Here is a 16,400-nt window from a genome sequence, read left to right on the forward strand (position 1 = left end):
AATGGTAAAAATCTAACGGCTTTCAACAATCCCATATTTCTCAGAGGAGTGAATAATGTTTGAGAGACTCTTCTGCAAGATCAACGGAGTCACTTAAATCACACTGAATATCTCATCGAGCAAAGCAGAAGTTCCCTCAAATCTCATCACTTTTTACTGAAGTCAAAGGAGCTCTCTGAATATTGAGCACTAACGCCATAAAACTTTAAAGACGTACCTTTCCACAAACCCACTTCTAGGTTAAAATTTGAAATGATCCAGGTCTCGCTTTCATATAGATGAGGGATTTAGCCACGTGTGTTATGAAGTCAGCTGCCGGTGAGATAATCTAATACAGCACAGGCTCGGTCCATGGCAAGTCCCCGAACCGCTGCGGGGAGCTGTCAGGGAGCATTTTGCAGGTTCTGCCTACGTGCCCGAGCCACAAGAGCTTTTTCAGGAGTGTGCTTAGAATGCACTCGAAGTATATTATTTTTATGAACGCCACCACAAAGCGCATTTAGGATTTATAACTTTGAGTTGTTTATTATAAAACTGAGGAAATATTTTCAAGAAAAAATGCAAATTTGTGCAGAAATGAATTTAATGAATTATGCACAGCCTTTTTCATTAAGCCAGAGCAAACCCGTTCAAGACTTCAAAATTTAACTTGAAAACTATATGAGAATTTTGCTATTGTGTTTTCTTGGAAAACGATACACAGGAAAACCTCTTCAGGCAATGCTGCACTATGGATTGCTTAAAATAGTCGAGCAAAATGCACAGGCTGCCCTCGCAAAGTAGGTCACACCAGGAGATGTCCTTCTGCTGGAGATGCCTCCTCCCCAGGAGCTCCAGCAAGGAGCCACCACCCATTCCCCCAGCTCGGGTCTGTGCAGCTCCTGTCTTGACCCTGCTGCTATAGGAGAGCTTCCTGACCTCGTGCTGCTTTTGCAGTCAAGCATCCCACCCTGATGAAACACCACTTACACTGAATGGGCCTTGTCAGAGATCCTTGGAAACAGCCTAAGAGGAGACAGCTGGAGCCCACACCCGTGGGCTTTTACCCACCAGGTCCTCTTCAGTTCCTTCTCCTCCAGCTCCCTGGGACCCCCACTCTCTAACACATCGGTGCAGATGCTGGGTGGTGAGACCTCGAGGCTGCCTGCCCAGCCTCCCCAGGAGGTCCCCAGGGCTGGATCAGGCCGGCATGCTGTGCCTGGGTGAGCACTGCAAACCTCCCAGGCAGCCGTCCGGAGCAGCTAATTATGGTGCTTTATTAACAAGAGCAAAAGTTGGATCTACGTGAGCCAGTAAAAGAATGGTTTCATTAGGATAAAGTTCCATTAATCTGGAAACAAAACCAGCTATAATAACCTTTAAAGTTCTTCTGTCCTTCTTGGCAGCCTGGTTTTTACCACATCCTTTTCTTCCTTTTTTTTTTTTTTTTTTTTAAAATGGACCCTTTTAAAGAAGCGTGGAGGGAGAGACACTTAAAGTTGCATGTGCTGGTACAATTTATAAATGAAAACATATATTACATGTCATAGAAATGACTTTTTTTCATTTACGGACCTACATAGAGCTGAATGTTTGTTTTGATAATTGGCCTTTGCACAAAAAAGGCATTAAGTCAGCAGTGGTGAATTATTTATGAGACCTACTTTAATGTGATTAATCTCTGAGGGTCTTGAGAAAAAAAGTCTTAGGCAGGGTGCTGTTTTTCACTAATTGATGAGCCAGCGAAGAGTCAAAGATCTGTGAGGTCGCTTTCCCTCTCCTATTGCCCACCACAGGCAGCAGCCTCCCACCCACCAGTTTGGGGTGGGATGGTGCTGGCAGCACTGGGAAGCAGCTCCCCTCAGTGGAGGCTGCCTTTCAGACTGCCCAGAAGCCTGATGCAGAGCCTCGCATTAAACCATGGCACACCAGCCCTCCAGGAGCAAGATGAAGGTGGTGGGAAGCTCCTCAGTCATAGCCACAATAATGCAACTTGGGTTCAAAGATTATCTTATCTGCACATGAACACACATGTATTTATAAAAGGAAGAAACCCTGCATCTTGAATGGCTCTGCATCTCCAAATCCTTCTTAGAAGCTGCCTTCATGGCTCCATCCTCAGGGAAGCTTCGATGTGTGATTTTTGGGGTGTCACAGCTGATGCTGGAGGTGCCCTGGTGCTGCCCCGTTCCAGATCCCCAACAAACCACCACTCTCCAGCGAGCTGCTGCTTCTTGGAGCCACGACCAAATTGTAATGAACATGGCCAAGCACAAACACATTCATAGAGCCACGCACAAGTCTTTTGCATTCAGATATCATGTGGGTAAAAAAACAAGTTAACAGTGTCAAGGAGATGCGGTGTAACCAACACATGAGAGGTTAGAGACCAAAGAGCCCTCTGGTTCTGCCTCTTCCCAGGCAAGAAGCTGGGCTTCATGCCTGAGAAGTGGGGAGAAGGAGTGGCAGAAGGGTGGGAGACAAAGGCGAAGCAGCTTGGCCAAAGCCTGAGATGGTGACATTTGTGAAACAAAGTGTTTTTGCACTCTGTTGGTTTATATAAACTGTGCAGCATTTTGGTGAAAAAAATACCACTTTTGGTGAAAGGCTACCAACGGCATTACGCTGAAGTTTCAGAATCTGAGCTCAGATACAATTTGACCTTTTCTCTTTGTTCCGGAAAGCTCGCTGCTGCACAGATACACAGCACATTTTCCACTCTTGATCAAGCCTGCAAGTCTTGTAAGAACTCCTCACAGTCCCGGGATTTGCACATTACAAAGTCAGGAGGCAATAAATGGATGTTTCCCAGGCTCAGTTTGCTCATTACCAGGAGGCCAGCTCTGCTCCCTAATATTTTTGTTTCTTTAATTTGTATTGAGGTACTGTATTTTTGCGCTGTTAGTTTGATTTTTGGCTTTGCAGTTCTGTTTTCTGCTTGCTTTTATCCTTGGGCCTGTGCATTTAAGCAGCATTGCTCTAGCATTTGGGTAAGATAAGAGAAAAGCTGGGAGCTCAGCTGTGCTGTCCGGACACTGTTTGCCCCAAGTACAAGAACTTTGTCCTTTCAAAGTACTCGTGCACAATTACCTCTCCTTATCACCCTGGTTCTGTACAAACACCGTACAGTGCTCTCAGCTGCGGGTGCAAATAACCCCAACATACTTCTGGAGAATGGAAACCAAAGATCAATGTTTTGCTGGAGTTAGAAACTGCCAGGAAACAGCAAAAATCTGGAATGTGCCAAATAACCTTCCCTTTTAACTTTTTGCAGGAAAACGCAATCTAGCATTAAGATCTGCCACGCAAAGACCAACTGCTCATTACTTCCAAATGTTAATTAAAAATGACAAATGAATGAAGACATAGCATCATTAAATGAAGAAGTTTTCCATATGCAAGCTGAAAGGGCTAGAGCTGCTGCAATTTTGCCATATTTGTTTGAAAAATGATAGCAAATGGCAGAAGCTGTTTTAAAGTCGACCTTTTAACTGACTCTTAATAAAAATGCATTTTGAATGTTAATTAAGAAGACGAAATAACTCACACTATTCATTTTCTGGCTCCAAACGCCTGCTCCGAGGACGGCAATTACTCACGTAATTAAAAGTTAGGTTATGGTCTCTCATGTGTGTCCTTCTTTGTATACAAATATCAAATTAAGAACACCCGCTCGCTGTCTGAATGTCAATACCCAAATAAATCACCTGTCCCTGATTCCTTCCCAGGTAAGCAATTTGGGTACAGCAGAGGCTGGGGTTGGACCTGGGAGAACAGAGTGTTAACACCCTCTTAGCAGGTGAGCATGTGGAAAATCTCTTTTGTCCTTCCCAAAATGCAGCTGTAAAGCTCCCCATAGGAGCTGTGTATAACCTGTTGTTACCATTGGTGTTATCGTTTGCTGCTCCCTGATAATCAGAGAACCATAAAAACACACAGGATGCTCTTGCTGGCGATGCCTCTGGCACGGCTCTGCCTTGCCTTCTGCTAGCTTGCCTCTGGCCATAAAATTGCACCTCTTTTTACAGAAATCAGCATACATAAGGCTGACCGTTATTAATACCCAGTTTTCCCAAGCTCTAAATTTTGTTCCTGGTTTTTATTTTCCAGGTCTGTGCCCTGAGTGCCAAGCGCTGCTCTCCCCAGCAGGGAGGTTTGGGCAGGACTTGAGCAACTCCGTGCAGCCTCCTCGCAGCGTAAGTGCAGTCTCTCTTCTCACAAGGAAATTACTTATTTAGGATTTATCCTACTGAGATGAAAACAGCCGCTCAGCACAGCGGTAGTGGCACATCAGAACAAACACCGCAGCTGAAAGAAGAGATATTTAAGGTGTTCTGTCTAACCAAGCTTCTCTTTACAAAATAAAATAAAAATAAATACATTTTAAAAAGCTTTAAAGAGCGGTGCCATTGGAGGTAGCATCAAAAGTAACAAGGGGAAGGGATGCAGTGCCAGTACTGTGTTAAAGGATATTTCTTCCACATCACAACTGCCAGGGAGCAGGCAGGGCCCCATTGGGGTGGTGCAAGGTGCTGCCCTTTGCCTGGCCCCAGTGCTGTGCATGTGGGGCATGGAGCAGCTCTGTGAGCACCAGGAACGAGTCCCAGAGGTGCTGAGCCCGGAGATTCCCCCATTTACAGACCAAAACTGGTACTCAGGTGAATGCATCCATCCACCAGTAAAGATTTACATGCAGTCTTAAAGGTTTTTTTTTTTTTCCCCAACTAGGTCTTCCTATAGCCTTCACAGTTTCTTTGGAAAATTATTAAAGAGGGATGAAAAGCATATTTATTTTGCTGTGTTTTAACAGAAAATACTGAAAGTATCATGTACTGATTTCCCTTTTTTTTTTTTCTTTTATAAGAAAGGTCTTCCATAGTCTTAACACGTGCGTTAAAACCTTAAGTCAAGCCTGTTTTTATCCCCAAGTCCATTTTTATCCCAGAGGCCAGTGCTGCATGAGAGGCCAACAAAACAAACATGCACAGGACCCACACAGACTTCGAAGTCCAGCCTCAACATCTCCAGCCCACCGCCCGTGCTGCTGGGGGCTCAGGGGGCGGCAGCAGCACCTTGCGGCACGCCGAGGGGGTCCCCCTGCCAGCATCGACCTCGCTGCTCTGCAGAAATGCACCACTTAAATTTTAAACATAGTGCTTAAATATTAAAGTTTCGTCAATTTAATTTTTAAAGTTCCTCGAGCACGTAAGTGTTTGCAAATCCTAAGCTGCAGTCCTGGAGTTTTCACGTTAATATTTAATGCTTATAGCTCCATGCCTGATGTTTTATTTGATCATCTTCCTAATTTTTGTACTTCTTTCTGAGCTGTGGGTTCCTTCCTTTATAGGAGCTGGTTACCTCTGTGTGTAAAATATTTCTAAGCATGTCCTAAATTTACAAAGCCAATTGAGAAAAGCCAGTGCTGAGACCATTTCTTAGAAAAACACTGCACACACGTCTTGCGGAGAGGTGAGCTCTGATCCCCACACAGCTCGGGTGCTGCTGATCTTTAGTAAATGAGCATGAGGTGTGCCAGGGCTCGGGGCAAGCAGCAGGACCAGGCACAGTGGGGGCAGCTGTACAGCCTGCCCATTTGGGGTAGCAGAAGCACTACCTGAGCTCTGCTTCCTTCAGCAGCAGGTTGCAATTTCTTTGCAAAATAAATAAATAAAAAGCTTTTGTTTAGAAATCCATTTAAAAAAATAATAATTAAAAAAAAAAAAAAAACATAATTAGTACTCACTGGCTTAATAAGCTGAAATGGGACCCGTGCTACAATTTCCCTTTAAATGCGTTTCTGGCAGGTGTGGGCTTTGCACACTGCGAGGCAATGAACCTAAAATTACGAGATTACAAGTTAATATTGCTTAACCATCGTAACATTAGCATCTGTGCTGGTGGGTGCTAGTGCATATTAAAAACCCCTTTGCCACATTTATTCTGCACTACCCACAGGTAGTGGGTTTTTACGGGTTATTTTTAAGCCTGTCAGCCCTGAGAGCGGCTGCAGCTCCTCGCGTGCCGGTCCCCAGTGAGCCTGTCTCCAGAGTATGAGATGCATTTGCTTTTTGCAGTCCAGTTTCTGCTTTGGGTGAAACCACTGCCCACCTGCAACAAAGCCAGCTGGCTGGAATCTTGAGGGAACAAATAAAAAAAATAAAAATTAAATTGCCTCGTGCTCACTGCCCACAGCAATGCAACCAGAGCCAGCCAGTTCCCATGGGGCAGCCCCACGCCTGATGCAGTGCTGCTGGGGCCCACGGGGGAGCAAACGGGGTCAGAAACTGGCAGCAGCAAGGCTGCAGCACGGGACCCAGAATAATTAGTACAGCTGAATTTAATGCTGGGGATTAACCTGGCTAATTAGCACCAGCACAGCATCATGCTGGTGCAGCCCTGCTCCGCTGGGGACGGGAATTAAATCACTAATTGGCAGTGGGTCACTCCTTGCCCTCAGTGCTCCCAGGTTTCTTGCCCTTTGGTCCCCACTTTCTCCAAGTGCAGGAAAGCCGCAGTGCCCCACGGTCACCTCACCCTGCTGCTTGGGCACGTCCCTTGTCCCAGCGCCTCTTATTGCATGACCCACAAAAAAAATCATGAGAAAGTTTCAGTGACACCAGTGCAGAGCAAGAAATGACCTTGGGCCAACACCAGGAGCAGCACAAACCCGGACAGATGGATTCCTCTCCTTCAGCCCCCACAGCCACGCTGCCCAGCTCCGTGCCCACGATCCCAGCAGCTCCGTGCCATCGGAGCAACACCTGCATGGAGCGCACTGCGGATTTAGCCAGGCACACGGCCAGCTGGCAGCAGGTGCCAACCAGAGAGATACTGCAAGGCGTGTGGTCACAGAAAGGGAGTTTGGTGTGTTCGAACCCCAAAGATTTGCACTCCAGGTGCTCCCGCACTGGTCTAGCCAGGAAAAAGCAGCAGCAAGGTGGGATTTGCCTGGTCACGCAGACAGCAGAGCTTCTGTGCCCTGATCACTACTAAATGTTAACAAAAATGACTTTAAAGTAACAGTGAAAAAGCCAATAAAAGTCCCCAAACCAATGAAACAGTCAGAAGCTTGCTTTTACAGTACCATGAAACTCCTGCCCTGTCTGTAACAAAGGGAAGGACTTTTGTAAGGTGCATTTTGAAAATGGTAATTCGGTGAGGGATCGGCTTTGCGCCCTTCTTTTCTCTTGAAGCAGAGATGAGCGATAACCCACCACGCATCCGAGCTTATGGATGCTGTAAAATATTATCCTCAGAAGCGTAATCCTTGTATGGGATTAGCGTTCCCTATCCTTATGGAAGGTGAATATTTTTAGTGCAAAATAACACCCAAACACCCGATGCTGCTCAGGGTAGAGGAGTCCATAGGCCAAGCGTCCCCATGGTGTATGTATCATCCTTACCAAAACAACACAAGTTGTGCGAGGTGTCGGGAAGGAACAGTTGTTTTCTCTTTATGGCTTTGTATCCAGTCATATGCGTGGGTGCAGTAAAGTGTTCTCTTCTGGTGTCTTTTCACCAGATCATTTTTTTTTTAAACTATTTTTTAATTTTTTTTAATATAACCACAAAGCACTGAGGCACAGGGATTGCTTAGTGACCAGACTTTTTGCCCCAGGTGGGTGCATGTGCAACAAGCCTGCCTTCTCTTACATATTACCCTCATTCCTTTGTACATGGGCCATGAAAATCCTCCCGGCGTGAGTGGCCGTGGATTGCCAGCCACATGCAGCAGCCTGAGCCCTGCAGACATCACCTGCAACTTCCCAGCCCGCTGATCAGTTTGAGTTTGCAGTGCTGGATGGAGTGGTTAAAATGCAGCACTGGGGGATTTGTAAGGTGTTCCCAAGAGGCAGAGGGACCTGGGCTCTGCGTGGAGCCCATGGCACCAGGGCACACGAGGCCACAGCAAGGCAAAGCACCTCAAAGTGTTATTTAGAGAAAAAAAGGCTTAAACCGAGTGTGTGGAAGGGAGTGCAGCTCGTGGCCCGCCTTTCTGTGGGATTCAGCCTGCTCAGCTTGTTAGCTGGCTGCATAGATCAGCTAGGAATTTAACATCTTTCCCACTAAGCTTCGTGTTATTTCTACTGGCTGGAAAGCTAAAGTAACTGGCAAATAAAAGAAAAGCTATGCAGCACACCTAAAAAAATGAAAGTATTTCAGTGAAAAGCCTGCAAGAGACATGGGGCCAGTTCCCCTGACGCTGGCTCTCCTGGCCTGGTGCTGCACCAACAGCTCGTCTGGGCCAGGGCCCTCTGACAGCGCTTCTGCACAGATCTGCTGCACGTAATTTAGTGCAATTACACCTGACAAGTTCTTCTCAGAAGGGACTGTGAACTAGGTGGAAAGGAGAATAAATTGCTTCTTGCCTGGGAAGCAGGGCAGGCGTGGGCAAGGAGGCACTACTCAGACACCACCACTGTCACCAGCAACACGAGCACTCCTGCAGCAAGGGGCAGGATAGGCACAGAAAATGTTTTTTTTCCGTGCCTTGCAGTTAGAGGAGAGTCACCTCGAACTGCAGCCCAGTGCTCAGGCCATCAGCCAGCTGCTGGGGTGAAACTAGTCCCAGTTTCGACCCCATGTGCAGCAACAAGCCACTGAAAGGTTTTTGCATGGACCTGCCAAAACCGGATCTGGGTGGCCAGCAAGCTCAACAAAAGCTGGTAAATGCAACCAAATTCTCTGATTCTCCAAGGGCTGGATACATCTGGAATGTCTTGAAAGGCTCTTTGTATCCTAATGCTTTAATTACAGTTATTCTTTAGTTCCATTTGCTGCATTAATGTGCTAGCAATCGAGTGCTTTCCAATACAGCTATTTCACAACAAAACAGTGGCTCGAAAATTTAATAACCTGCTAGGCAAGAAGAGCCACAGCAAGAGCCTGTTTCCCACAGCCCTCCTTTCCAGGAGATCTCAGAGCCCCACTGACATGCTGAATGCATTCTGGACTCCGCTGAAAGTCGATTTCAGCATCAGGCTGACCTCTAAACATTTCTTGCTGGAATACCCCAGTTTTGCATTTCTCTCAGCCCTCTCTCACATTCCCAATATTGCTATTTGCATATTCAAACAGCCGATGATATGGAAATATATATCCAGATGGAGTCACAAAATTGCCTAAAAGAAAGCACCCACATCTAACAGCCCCACGTTGGGCTCCCCATGCACGCCAGCACCCCTGCTGCGCACAGCCCCAACAGACAGGAGCTTGAGAAATGTTTGTGCAAGACAGGCTGTCACACACAGGTCAAAACAACCCCATGGACACTGAGTAATGTGTCCCAGGGGGGCAGAACTTACAGCAAAGCCACTGCAAATGAAACTCCCCGCCTGGGTGCTTGGATACATTACTGCAGGAGGGTGAGGTTCCTTTGGGACTGGGGAATCTGAAGCATCAGGCTGATGGGACACACATCGGTGGTTGTAGGAGAGCACAGCACTTCACTTGGATGGTGCTTAAGTAATATGATAAGATGCCTGTGATGGTTATTAGAAGTTATTTCCTTATTTGCTCATAAATAATAAGACCCCCCAAAAAATTCAATTTATGTTTAATTTCTTCTCTTGGCATTTATCGTGCTTCGGGATCATTGTGCAAGATGAAGGATAGGCACAGGCTGAGCTTAGCACTCCTCAGTTCCTACCAGCTCTGTAGTAAAACACCAGATACCTCTGGCAATATTTTCTGCATGAGTGCAAGAAGCAAAACACTGATTCCTTTCAACAAACGCGTAACAGGAGAGGAACAGCTGAAAAATCCAACCACTTCAATTTCCTCCTTCCACGCTTTCAGAATAACTTGATGGAAAGAAAGGAAGATCATGAAATCCTTAACTGATTTCATTTTAAGCCTGGAGCTATGTCAGCAGGATTACATCCTCCTGGCCGGATCCTAGAAGTCCCAAGCAGCGTGGAAGGTGTGAAAAAAGGGTTATTAGCGACTGGTCTCAGTGCAACTCCTGTTCCTGTTTCTGTTCCTGTATTCTGTTCCGACCAGCATGCAGAAAGGCAACTCTCAGGGGTAGCACATACAACACCTACCAGATTTTTTTTCCTCCTTTTGAGAAGGAAAACATAAATTCCAGTCCCCTTTCCAGCCTGACCTGCACCCTGACCCCAAACTCCAGAGCCTGGGATGTGCTCATTCAATAAGAGCATCCAAAAAAACCATGTTTCCTTACATACCAGCTAAATTAACAGACTCTGCACAAAAAAAGTTTCCAAGTCTGGCAAATTTTATGTATCTAATACTTTACAGAAGTTATCTTTCAACACAGAAAACTTCTTGGAGTTTTGTGCAATGCTTGCAGTAAAATAATTACATACAAAATACAAACATCACTAAGCTCTGCCCAGGCTTTAGGCAAAGAAATACAAAAATGGGGGCATCCTGTAAAAACAAAAGGAAAACAGAGGACAACAAAAGGTGCTAAATACAGAGCTCATCATTAGAAGCTGCATCATGGGCAAATATTTGAATCATTCTGAGAAAGAAAAGCTGGATTTCAGAATATTCCCAGCTGCCCTTGAGAGGGAAAAACAATTTTTCTGACTTTGCTTGGTGATGGTAGCGCCCGTGGAAAGCCATCCTGAGAAAAGCACCTATGGTCTTAGCCAAGAATTGGCATTAAGGACTTCCAAAACATGGAAAATACCTACCACTACATCCCTACAATGCCCCACAGTAAGCAGCACGGAGAACTGAGGACAACGCACGTGTTAGATGCTAAATTTGTTAAATAATAGCATGGCAAAGGCAGCTGTATTCTAACAATGTCCAACTTTAAAGCCCCTCTCTCTGCAAAGCGGAAAGGGGCGTTCATGGGGTTTGCAAAGACAGAACTCCACAAACTTACCTCCCATTGTCCATACACTATCCAGCCTTCTTTCTGCATCGAGCCCTGCCAAGCCATTACACACATCTTCTCAATTTGCTCTAACGGCCATTGAAAGCTGACTTTTAAAGGGAAGACTAAGAGCCAGCTGGCTCCGTCTGCACCAGCCTCGCAGCTCAAGTTCCTTCAATATCTGGCAGGGGGAGACAGGGGAAAAACACTGTAGCTGATATTACAGGGCTGATAGTATATAGCTTTTAAGGCTGGCAGCTTCCTTAGCAAGTGCCTAGCCATCAGCAGAGAGCTGGGGCTCAGAGGACCTACCTTGCCTGTCTTACTGGACGTGTGCTCATCAGTATTCCTCGTGCTCCAGCAGTGCCTTTATCAAACTAAGGGGAAGAAACGCATCGGAGTACTACAAGAGAGGCTGCAAAAGAAACTCATCTTAGCAAATTTCTCCAGCTTTATAGCACTCAGTCCAAACAGTTGTTTGTTTTCCTGAAAATTTCTCCAGTACCCATCCTATATGCAATAATGAAAGCTTTAATCCTTTTTTTTAAATATATCTGAAGAACAGATCGCTTAAACATCATGATTTTAAATCAATACCATTCACGTGGCTGATCATTAGATATTAAACCTAATCTAGTCCCAAAGATTTAGAGGTCGAGCATCAGATAGTATTTAATTAAGTAAATATAAAGCATTGATTGCTCTTTTGTCTTCCTCTATTGATTTCACTGCATTTTTGCGGCATTTTTGCAGTCTGGCACTGTGTCATTAGCGGAGCAGCACAGAAGGTTTGCCAAGCCAGCCTGCTATTAAAATACTTCACAAACCAGCTCACGCTGCCACCGCAGACTACTTAAAGAGGCTGCAGTGTGCTCAAGGAGGTGACTCACGAGAGCCAGCTGCAAGCCCTCTGGCATGGGACGGCTCGATGGAGCTGGGCAGGGCTCCTGCTGGAGCACGGGGCATGGGGACACTGGTGCCAGCTGCGGGTGGGCTGGACACGAGCATCCTCACTGCTCCAGCTGCACTTGGTGTCCCTGGCACAGGGAGGACTTGTGCTGGGTGTTCGCAGCCCTGCAAGAGGCTGCACTGAGCACGGCAGCTCCTGGTGCTGTCTTCAGACCTCTCCGTGCAGATTCCCCAGATGCAGTGTGTGCCCTGCTCTATCCTGAGGCTCTGTCACACCAAGGCTCCAGCACTGGAGTTCAGAAGGCTGTAAGCGTCAGGACAGAAAGCCAAGCTGCAGGCTGGCACACAGAGGTGCAGGTATTCTGAACAGCCAGGGGTTCAGAAGCAGGCTGCATTCTGCTTTTCGGCTGATTCTGACCAGAATAATAAATATTATCTAGGGACAAAGCCAATAGCAAAATAATCCCCAAGAGATGCACCAAGTAAGAGAGATACAACGAGCTCCCACTACAGGTATGCTCACAAGGAGCTCTGTTCCCCGTCTCACCACACCACATTTTGCAGCTGTTCCGTGTCCTGTGTCGACAAATTTATTGTGAGAGCACAGAAAAAAATGGGATTAAGGTTTTAGATTTCTTGCACCCGAGCACCCCAGGCCTCAGCAGAGCAGCTCCCCCAGCTCCCCCGGCCACGGTCCTGTGTCAGGATGGCTTTAGGTGAAAGCAATTTGGAGATAAATGCCTTTGTTCGCTGCTGGAACAAGCACCACAAAAAGCTAACTTCGCCCATGACAGCCTGAGCCACGTTGCTAAAGTAAGAACATTAAATAACAACTGGCTCCAGAGAGATTGATTTTCTTTTTTTCCTTTTTACATTTGGACAGGCAAAGAAATGTTTTTATTGCCCTGCGAGCCTAATGGTGTGGTATAAAGTGCTTTCCAAGACTGCTGGTTAAAAATTCTATTTTTATCGAGGAATAGCATCTCACCCAGCTGTAGGAAGCACTCAGGAGCCACGCTCCTGTCCCCTGGCTACTGGAGCAGTTCCTGGCTGCTGTGTTAGATGTGCTGCTTCCCATGGCAAGGGCTGAGTGTTCACCTGGCTCTGCTGGCAGGGCACCAAAACACACACACATGGCACACACACGGCACATCGGCACACCAGCACTGCCCACACTCCCCCCGGGAAGCTGCGAGCTCCTGCAGCTGCAAGAAAGACTCTCTCCTACACGGGAAAGTACTTTAGGACTGTATCTAGTGCTTTATCTAGTCTTTCAGAAGATGCTTCATGCTCACCGATCAATAGAGTTGAAAGATTGGCACTGACTTTTTCCTTCTAAACCCTGTGGAAAATTCCTGCCCTGATCACAAGGTAAAGCCAGTGCCCGCTCCTGCGCTTGAGCTCCCGTGCACTGTAGGGCAGCCCATTTTCCCCTGAGCTCTAACTTCTTCCACCATTTACCAACCAGAGGAAGCAGCTATATAGTAAAAGTACAGGCTTTTTCTTGGCTTTTTCCCATCTCGAGACTGCTAGGCCATTACTCAACTTCTAAACGACTTGTTCCTCTAAACATCAAGATATTGATCCACTGTTTCAGAAGGCTGAAATTTAATCCGGTAACTAGAGTCATTTTTATTAGTCACCCTACCACAGACTCTGCAGGCAGAGCCACAGTTAGCTGTGTGAGGAACAGATGTTAAAAATGCTATTAGAAAGGTGAAATTCGCTTCCTCTCACCTCACTGCCCCCTTTCAGGCAGCAGCAGTGCAGTGGAAGAGAACACAGTTTGAAGGGATAAATCTCTCTTTATTTTGGGCAGACAAAAAGGAGCACTCACTCGGAGAACAACCCTGTCCTTTTGCCGTTCCCCTCCAAACCCCACAAGCCAGCAGCACTGCGGGAGCAGGCGAGGTTTCGATCCATCCCTTGCAGCCCTCAGCTCATGCAATCTGAATAAGCAGAACCAAACACTAACACAATTAAACTTCCTCGGGAAAAAGGAAGTATTGCTATATTTACCCAACTATTTTTTTCATTTAATACTCACTCACACTTTCAAACAGTGTCAGTATTCCCTTCACCAAATTTACCCAGGATTTTGTTCACTAATGTTTTACTCCTATCTACAACCTCCATGTTATTTCTCCATATCCCCCCTCCATCGTGTCCCAGGGTGCATCCCAGACCCTAGCACGACTGCTTTGGGTGTCCTGGCACAGCCCAACGTCCTTAACTCAATTAATGGCTTGCTGCCCTTGATTTCAGGTGGTTCCCGTAAACAGCTCTTTAGCTGACATGGAGAGGTGGATGGATGATGCAGAAAAAGGCTGCACGTGCCCTGCTGCTGCAACACACACCAGCAACAGGAATGTGGGCTTTCACCTCTGCAAAACCATTATAGCACTGCTAGGTGGGATTCATTGCAAAAGGAGGATGAAGGGGGTCGGTGAGTGGCACAGCATTGGCCAAAATACCTCGAGGGTGTGCAAAAAGAGCAAGTAGTGATGAGCAGGAGGAAGGATCTCAGCAGTGCTCCTCGAGGATGGATTTGGGAATTGATCTCGCTTAGCAGAGGCAGACTGACAGCGTTTGAGAGAAATCAGAGGAGGATTCTGGGGGTGCATCATTCAGGGAGAGATACCTCCGAACTGCACTGTACTTCTAAAGCAAGAACACATCCTCCACACTATAAGGTCACACTGTGAGAGTTTATTAAAAAGGTTTCTGTTGAAAACTCAAAAATCAGACAGCTTAAAAAGACAGCGGAGGAGGAGATGCTATTTTACAACAAATGTAAACAACTAGACAAGTACTCTCGAGAAGGATGCTGAGCCTTCCCACTTCAATCCCTTCATCTGCTGCTATAAGCAGGGATCCTGTATGCTGTAGAGCATGAATCAGGGCTGGTGCTGGCTTGGAGGAGCTGCTGTGAGCAGGAGGTGGCACTCGGGGACCTCTGGTCGTCTCCTCTCTTCCCACCAGCTTCACACAAGGCTGTGGCATGAAAGCACAGGCAGGCCAGGCAGGATCTTTGCCTAACAAATGCGCCCGCCCTTAAATCATTAAATCACAGAGGGTGAAGCATGCGGGGCTTTTTTATTTGCTCATTATATAAAAAAACACTACCAGACCCTGAGAAGGCAGGACAGGGTTTTTTGCTCCATTATCCTGTGATCTAGGGCATGCTGAGGTATTAAAATGCTAAGGAAAACATTGACGAAACATCATCAGATTATGACAGACTGCACAGCCTGACATATTGTCTGGTAATTTGTGGCTGACAATAACTTGCAAAAGTTCTGATTAACAGTGGCAGATATTTCCCTTAAACAAAATCTTCCAAAAAACTTCTCCACAATTTGTTTCACTCTTGGTCTACCACTAACACCTAAGAAGGATAGAATCATATTTTTACAGCTGAAAGCCTGGTTTGCACCGTATTTCTTATGCTTTTGGAGGCTGCTGAGCACACATGCTGGGGACATCACAGCTGGGGATGGTTTTAGCTCCCAGGGATCCTTCTCATGTTCGTACTGCATGCTGGAGGTTTGCAGGGAAACGAAATGTTTATTGAGGAGTGCAAACGGGTACAGGAAAATGGGTCTGAATCCTTACGGAGCAGAGGCACAATGAAAACTTGGTGTTGAAATGAAGTGAAAACACATTAGGATCAATTATTGGTGAAAAGCAAGGCAGAAAGAAATACCATTTTAAGGAAAGCAACCTCTGATGTTTTCCAAACCCCGGGGGAACTGCAAAGTGCCATCTGCCAGCAGCAGAGTAAGAGACCTGCTTGCAGCTGCCAGCACCCGAGGCACGGTGTGTGATAACAGCCCGGCTGCTATCTGCAGAAAGCCCCACACCTGTGCTGGGGGAGGCAGCAGCTGTGTGGGCAGCCCCAGCCCTCCCACGGGACTCCTGCTGCCTGCTGGCACTTGTTCTCACCCAAAAAGCCCCTGTCCCCTCTGCATGGTGCTTACAACCCAGACCTGTCCCCAGCAAAGGAGCCGGACAGCAAAGGAGTCCCTGCGGAGCCCAAGTGGGCTGTGGTGATGCCCACACCTTGTAATTGTACAGTTAAACCCAGCTAACTCCGTCAAGGAAGGCAATTTTCTCCTCCTTGATTCATGTATTAGCATTCCTGCATTTCAGCTCGTTCAACTCCATTATCACCCGAAGGTTTTCCGGTTTGAGCTTGAGGAAATTGGTTTAATTTAGAATGCTTATTTTAAGCTCCCTTTTAGGGGTAATTTTATTAAAAATTTGGTCAATGCCTTCCCATTTAAATGCTAATAGTGGTTTCATTAAAGCATCACTTGTAAACTCGTCTTTGCAGGTCTTGACCCTGAAGAAGCATCACTGCTGTGCATGCTGAGAAGCCTCCACAAACCCATTTCTCGGTTAATTTTTCAATAGAGAAACATCTTAAATGCCTTTGATGCCGGAGAACCAGTAACTCAGATGAGAAAACTGCTGCTGAAGTCCACTTAATTTGAAAGCAGCTTTTAATGAACACGCGGTGCTGCGCGGGGCCAGACCTGAGCCCGCCGATGGCACAAAGGCACAGGCAGGTGCCACCCCCGCGGTCCCCAGCCCAGGCACTCAGCCTCTCTGCCCAAAGGCAGCTCTGCTGGCCCTGTGTGGCCGTGCTGTGAATGTC

At 46.6% G+C, this 16,400-nt stretch overlaps 1 long non-coding RNA gene across 1 annotated transcript; it reads right to left on the reverse strand.

The window, feature by feature from the left end:
- Positions 1-689: 689 nt before the first annotated feature.
- LOC110353203 (uncharacterized) lies at positions 690-11,590 on the reverse strand. Its single transcript, XR_011810703.1, has 4 exons — positions 11,144-11,590; positions 10,841-11,012; positions 5,723-5,815; positions 690-4,287 (listed from the first exon to the last, which is right to left on the reverse strand). It is a non-coding gene; the product is annotated as an uncharacterized lncRNA (long non-coding RNA).
- Positions 11,591-16,400: the final 4,810 nt, after the last annotated feature.

This window comes from Anas platyrhynchos, chromosome 7 (genome assembly GCF_047663525.1).
Source record: "Anas platyrhynchos isolate ZD024472 breed Pekin duck chromosome 7, IASCAAS_PekinDuck_T2T, whole genome shotgun sequence".
In the NCBI taxonomy this organism is placed as follows: Eukaryota; Metazoa; Chordata; class Aves; order Anseriformes; family Anatidae; genus Anas; species Anas platyrhynchos.